Raw genomic sequence first — 7713 nt, forward strand, 5'->3', positions numbered from 1 at the left:
CTTCTCCTCTTCAAGTATCTTTTTTGGACATAATAAACCCAGCTGCTACTCCTCAGTATTTTGATTCATGGCAGGCTTGGCATTTTACAATCATGGCTTTTCTTTTCACAGTAACCAAGGAGGTAGTGTCTCTTATTGTACTCATTTCACTGATGAAGAAACTGAGGTTCAGAGAGATCATGTAATATGTCCAAAACGGTGCCACGTGGCTAATAATGAACAGGGCCGGGAACTCAAAACCAGATTCCTTTGACATTGGAGTTCATGCTCTTGATTTCTAGGCTACATACATGACCACGTCCACTGTATGCATACACACTCAGACATGCATATGCACACACACCTTTTCCATATTCTCTGTCAAAAGACCTGGGTGTGACTCCTGGCCTCACCATTTATGGGCTAAGTTTGCTTCATCATCTACAAAATGGGAATGATAGGGCGATCTTATCTCCTTCTTTCCTCCCCTTCTGGGTAGCTGGGGGGAGTGGGAGCTCATTGAATATTATACAAAGCTGCACATATGTCAGATGTGTGAGTGCGGGAGGACTCCAGGAAAGAAGAGGCCATGAGGTTGGTAATGGCTTTGCAAGCAAGAGATGTGGAGGACGCTTGAGCTGAAATGAAAGGGCAGATGAAAGATGGGTGGATTCAGGAGAGAGAATAAAGTGTTTTAGGTATAGAGATGCCTGCCAAGATTCAGAGGCTGGACAAATAAGCTGTTGCAGTCCTGAGAAGGAATGTGAAGCTTATGCCCCTTGAGTGATAATAGTAATAATACAATCACTGTTTATTGAGCATTTCTGTGCCAAGCACTCTTTTACATGCGTTACGCTCTTTACCCTTTGGAGCAACCCTGCATGGAGGTTGTATTATTATACTTACTTCGTAGTTGAGAAAACAAGCTTACAGAAGCCTCATTTCAAGCTCTAGCATGCAGACTCCAAAACCCAAACTCTTACCTACTATTCTGCTCCTGAATTCTGATATGGCGCTCAGAAAATCAAAACCAGAATAAGAGGCATTAAATTTGGTAGGGAAGCACAAGGACTCTGGAGCCAGATTGCAGTGGTGCTAATCTTGACCTTGTCCCTTATTACAAGGAGGACCCTGGACAAGCTATTCAGCCACTCTTTAGTCTCAGTTTCCTCATCTGTAAAGTGGGGATGATAGCAGAGTCCACTTCTTGTGCTTGTGAAAATTAAGCAAATGAAAAAGGGCTCAAACCATGCCCAGAACACAGAAAGCAACCAATAAATATTAGCCATTGCTGCAGTATGGACTGGCTGCATTTTTCAGTTGTTATTCTAATAGGTGCCACATCAATTTTTTTTTTATGGAGGAAGGCAGGATGTAAATTAACCAAATAATCAACTATTCTGAATAACTGCAGAACCATTCTTCCAACCTAGGACTTGCCTGACTTCAAAGAGGACAGGAGTGAAATTACTTTGGAAGAGAAACTCCTGACTCCAGCAGGAGAGTCCAGATAGGAGTGACCTTAGCAAAGTCAGGATTAGCAAACTCAGCACAGTCTCTTAGGATCCTTGGTCTCTTCCTAACGGAGACTGTGGGCAGGTCACTTAGCATCTCTGAGCCTCAGTTTCCTTACTTGCAGCTAGGGGATAACAGTCCTCACCTCTCAGGATTGTGGTGACAATTAACCATATATTAAATACTACTGCTTTAAAAGTGTTGCCTCCATTCCTGGCACCGTATAAGCACCTTACATGTTCAAGGTTGTAAGTAGTCTATGTATACGATGTCATCAGCATCTGATATGTACATGTCCTGTGCACCCTGCATGTATGTCATCTCATCTAGTTCTCACCTCAGTCCTTCTCCTGGCCACTGAATGGGAAGTGGTCATCTCACCCTCCGGGGTGAGTTTTGCCAACCTCCTCCACCTGAGTCGAGGTCCAAGGTTTGAGTTTAAAAAGAGGTTTCATTAGTAACTGGATAATTCTGTGGGAGCGCCTCTAGCAGCAGTTTGGCCCCGCCAGGGAGTAATTCTAGGAAGGTAATGTGAGCTGGGGGAGGCTGGAGACCCAACTTCACATTTATTTACTCTGACAGCTAAATTGGTGAGCAAGGAGGGAAAATCAGATGAAAGGCATTTCAGAGTAAATACTAAATACAAAATTTAAACATACAGGTTGTGACAAATGGGAAGAGGGTGATGGGAAAAAAACAGGCAGCACTGCCCTCCCTGGCTCAGGATCCTCTCCTCACCTTGTCACCTTGCTGGGCATTTCCTGTTTGAGTAGAGGAAAGAGCACAGAATGGGGGTATGGACCACATGACCCTAGGCAAGCAATTTAACTTTCGTGGCCTCAGCGTCCTCATTGGTGAAATGTGTGTGTTATTTGAATCAGATGATTGTGGAAGTGATGGAGACAGCGCTAGCCTTGGATTCAGATAGACCTGAGGTCAAATCCCAGCCCAGCCACTTTCTGGCTGGGTGAACTTGGAAAAGTCACTTAACTGCACCTCGGCTTCCTAAACTATGGGGATAGTCTCAGCCTCAGAGGAGAAAATGAGATAATCAGTGTGGAATGGTTTTTTAGACTTCAAAGTATATTGCAAATGCAAGTAGCTATGATCACGAAGTCGTTGGGGCCTCTTCCAGCTGTGATGTTCACCGTGTAAATTCAAGTCAGCAGACTTTTATGAGGCACTTACTCCAAACCAGCCTCCAGATGAGGCACAGGAAGCAGAGTAAACTGTGAGGAGCCCAGTCTATGGGGAGAGAAAGAGCCAGCATTTGCAGTGTAGTGACAGGTGCTACACACTGGGGAGCAGAGGGGCTAGAGAAGCAAGCGGGGGGGGGGGGGCATTTAACCTGGCTTGTGGGGTAGGTATTGGGAAAGGTGTCCTAAAGGAAGTGATCTTTCAGTGGAGTCCTAAGGGATGAGTAAGTCTGAGGCAGGCTAGGACTGAGGAGTTGGATCAGGATGGAGGGTGGGTGTCCAGTTAATGGTCTGCTGGGGCCATGTTGGGAGATGAAGCTGAGGAGGTAGGTAGGAGCCAGATCATGGAAGGCTGAGCATTGTGTTGAGGAGCTGGGATTCTTCCTGAAAGCTCTGGGTCTATGAGCCACCAGTTCTACAGGAAGCAGCATCCTGTCTCTGTAGATGCAACATGGTATGATAGTTAGGGAGTCTGGGTTTGGAGCTGGGTAGCCTGAGTGAATACCTGACTCTATTACAGACTGGTTATAGGACCTAAGGTGGGCGACAAACTCTATGAGCCTTAGTTTCCTCAACCACCAAATAGGCATTAACAGCCCATTTACAAGTGTTGCGATGATTCCAGGAGACCAACATGCATCTCTAAGTTGAGAGCTTGGCACTGGCCTGGCATCCCGTAAGCACTCAGTCGCTAAGTGCCATTGTCATCTGTAAGAAGAGGGTATAATGGGGGCAGAGGGGGCACTAGCTAACCAGGCTGTCCTCAAGGGGCTAGATGTCTCCTCCTCAGGGAATTCTGCCCTGACCACACTGTCTGAAATATATCTCTCTTACTAATAATCTTTTTCCAGCAGAGGATGGATAAATCTTAAAAATAGGCTAGGCTGGGATAAGCCTTGTATAGCATGCTAAGCAGGGGTTTGAGGATAGATTTGAGGGGGATGAGTCCTTCACTGAGTCCTGAAGATATTGCAATAATCTAAGGGAGAGGTGATGTGGCAGCTTCAGGGACAAGAAGGATGGAAAGAAGGAATATAATGAAAAGTTAATTATTGTATGTCACTTCATTATGCTATATATGATCATATGTTACATACATTTGTAATTATAACACATCCAGTTTCCTAAATAATCTTTACATATTTAAGCTGTACATGATATTATATAGGATCATACATATAATATATATAATACATGATTCTAAATAACATCATATATAATTTTAATATAAAAGGTTGATTATGTAGGAGACTGGATGTGAGGAGTAGGGGGAAGGAAAGTGTCAAAGATAACTTATAGTTCTCTAATTTTTAACTTATTTCTTATAAACATTATGCTGTTCCCAAAGACATGGAACACAGGAGCAACTGGTGAGGGGCCAGGGGGAGTAATGAGCTCAATTTTGGTTCAGAGTACCAGGGGAATGTCCAGGTGGAGGGGCCCAGGAGTGAACAGAACATACAGGTCTGGAGCTCAGAAGAGAGGCTGGAAGTGGAGAAAGAAGAGACGTCAGTGCAGAGAGGGCAGTTGTAACCAAGGGAGCTGAAACTTCCCGGCACCCAGGATTAACTCCACATGAAGGAGTAGAGTTGATTTGTTTACTTTCCAATTTCAGGGGGAAACAGCTTGTCCCCGAGGCTCATCTATTTTTCAATAAGAATCATTTTTTTAAATTATAAATTTAAAAAAAAATATATATATATATAGTGATAAATGCTAAAGCAGAACCAGGTATTTAGGAAGCAGGGAGGCAGTTTACTGCCTTGAGGCGGGGTGGTGAGATGTGTTAGATGAATGGGGTGGAGCTGCATGGAAGGGACTTTCCAGGTGGAAGGAACAGCTTGTATAAGGATTCGGGGGGCTGGGAGGTTGCATTGTGCTTGGGGTGTACAAGCAGGTTCATTGGTAGGGGGAGAATGTGTATTGGGGCGCATTGCAGAAGGCCTCACACACCTGGCTTATCCTGTGGGTACAGGTATCTGGAAGTGTCTTAGCCCTTATGATCAGCTGTCATGATCACTTCACCTGGCTTTGCTCTTTTTTCTTCCTCCAATAGTTTTCTTAAACCTTTCTCCTGGCTTGTGTTTAAACATCCTTCGGCACTCAGTCAGGTGTTGCTTGCTCTGGGAAGTCATCTATGTCCTCACCTCCGTTTCCAGCTTGGTTAAGTGCCCACCTTCTGCGCTCCTGCAGCTCCCAAATCTTCCCTTTACACGAAGCGTACGGGGACCATGCTTCATTCTCTTTAGACCTTCCACGCCTGGCATGTGCAGATGGAGGAACGAACAACGTTCCTTCTGATGGGGTCACCCGCCAGCAAGCTTTTCTTTCAACGAGGAGAGGCCCTGTTTTCAGAAGAGGAAAACTTAATGTTTTTTAAGGCTGAATTTTAAATTCTATTTCTACCTGAGAAAGGTCACAGGGCAGATCAAAAATAAAAATGCCATTCTGTGTGATCAGTAATCCTAGCCAAGTAAGACTGAAAGCAGAGGAAAGAAGATGTCCTGGGATAAATTCTGACAGGTCTGTCTTTTTTCACCTGGGATTCAGTTCTCTCTCCAGAGACCATGAAGGAGAGCCTGCCTGAGAATGAAACCAACCCAGAGGAAAACACAATCAAGAGATAGACAGATCCCTGACCATATCATTTGAACACCTGCACTTTTTAGTTACATGAGCCAATAAATGTCCTACCAGAAGGTAGTTGGAGTAGGGTTTCTGTCATTTGAACAGAGTCCCGACTAACCTGCTCACACGACTGGGGCCAGAAGTCTAACTCAGGCACACCTAACGGCAAAGCTCTCTGGGCCAGTTTTCTCCCACATCCAAGGAGGAAATTTAGTCTGCACTTGTACAGTTTTTTTCAGTACAGCGATGCTGCTAGGCTTGGAGAGCCAATTCTCCATCCCAAAAGATGTAGGGGAGGCCAGAGACGTGATAAGGAAGCTGACAGCACTCACTGCACACCATTCTATCGCCTCTGTGCTTTTTTTTTTTTTTTTTCCATTCTTTGCTTTTAACACCGAAACTGTTGACACCACAAAGGTTTAGAAAGACATTTTCACGAATGGAATGTAGTTTAGAGCTGGGGCTGGCAAATCTTTTCCGTGAAGGGCCAGATGGTAAATATTTTAGGCTTTGTGAGCCATAGTCTTTGTTGCACTACTCAACTCTGTAATTGTAGTGGGAAAATAGCCATGGACGATATGTAAATGAGTAGACGTGGCTATGTTCCAATACAGATTTATTTATGGACACTGAAATTCAAAATTCATCTAATTTTCATGTGACACAGAACAGTATTCTTGACTTTTTCCTCAGCCATTTGAAAATGCAAAAACCCTTCTTAGCTTGGTGGGCTGTACAGAGGCACAAGCCAGTTTGGTGACGCAACACCACCGGATTAGGATTCTACCTCATGCTCTCCCATTAACTGCGTGATCCTGGCCAAGTCACTCTCTCTCTCCGGGTTTCTGTTTTTTTTTTTTTTTTTCCCGTCTGGACAATGAGGGGGCCACGTGGGATATCCTCTCAAGGCCCTTCAGTCCTTGAGTACCATGATTCTGATTCTATCAACAAACATTTATTAAGCATCTATTACATACCTGGCATTGCTTCAAATGTTGGGGATATAATAGTGAATAGACGTTCCTGCTCCCATGGAACTTACGATCTGATATAAAAAGAGAGAGGGAGTAATTTTGTATACTATGTTGGGTAATGATAATTGCTATTTAGAAAATGAAGAAGGGGACAAGGGTTAGGAAGTGACAGGACTAGAAAGGGACCGACCACGGAACAGAGACATGAACAAGTGAGGGAGTGGGCTCTGTGAACAGCCCATGTGAAAGCCTCATGGTAGGAGCTCCCTGTAGTAAAGGAAGAGCAAGGCCAGTGTGGCTGGCGGGTAACAGGCTACAGGGTGAGACGGGCAGTCAGGGACAGGTTCATTTAGGGCCTTGGTGTGATGGAAAGCCACTGGCATGCTCAGATTTGGAAAGGACTGCTTTGGCTACTGTGTGGGAAACTGACTCTAAGGAGGTACAGAGATAGTTCGGAATGTACTGCAATAGTTCAGGCAAGAGAGAAGGATGGTTTGAACAAAAATGGTAGTGTTGAAGGTGGTGAGAAGTGGTTGGATCCAAGATGTATTTTGAAGGTAGAGTTGACAGGATTTGTTGAAGGGTAGAAGGAGCTGAAGAGAAAAATAGAAATCAAGGATAAATCTGATGGAACCAAATCATATTTTAGGAACATAATCATTACATACAGGAAATATTTAACATTAATTTTGAAGGCAAGAATGAATCCTATTCTTTGTATAGCAGTATTAAAAACCACAGATACATTTGGTGATACAGAAATTAACTGTACATACTATAATAGACAAGGGAAAGCTCTAGAATACTTGGTTTTAAGAAACTTTTGCTGTTGATTTTTGACATGCTTTGAAAAATCTTTCCTAATGTGATTCATTTCCCCAATACTGAGAATCAACTGGTTAGGGTTATGTTTTGCATTTGATAAAACAGAAGCTGAGATTAAGTAGTTCATACCTCTCTCCTAAATATTTCCCTCTTCGCTCTTGTATAAATCAAAAGTGACTTCACTTTAGCTGAACAGTAAACCCACAAATAATTTTAAAGTATAGATAACTTCGTAGCAGAGTTGACCAAATTAGCATTTATATTTTACAAACCTTTCACCAAACTGCTTTCAGCATATTTATGACAGATATATTTATTCTTTTGAAACCTCTACTTTAAAAGAGGGACTAAATGCATTCTGAAACTTTAGGGGACTTCCAAAAACAACTTCTTTCCAAATAGTTAAGAGTTACAGTGAGAACAGCCAATCTCTTTTCTCATCTCTAACAACAGAAGTAGGCAGGCATGAAGGGTGGAGAGAACTGCCTCTGAGGACACCTCTAGCCAGAGCCTTCTGCAGGGAAGGCATTTGGAAACAGCACCCCGCTGGGACCCATGGACCCAAGGGAAACGAGCCTCCCGGGGAGCTGCAGTCT

This window comes from Camelus dromedarius, chromosome 10 (assembly GCF_036321535.1).
Source record: "Camelus dromedarius isolate mCamDro1 chromosome 10, mCamDro1.pat, whole genome shotgun sequence".
In the NCBI taxonomy this organism is placed as follows: domain Eukaryota; kingdom Metazoa; phylum Chordata; class Mammalia; order Artiodactyla; family Camelidae; genus Camelus; species Camelus dromedarius.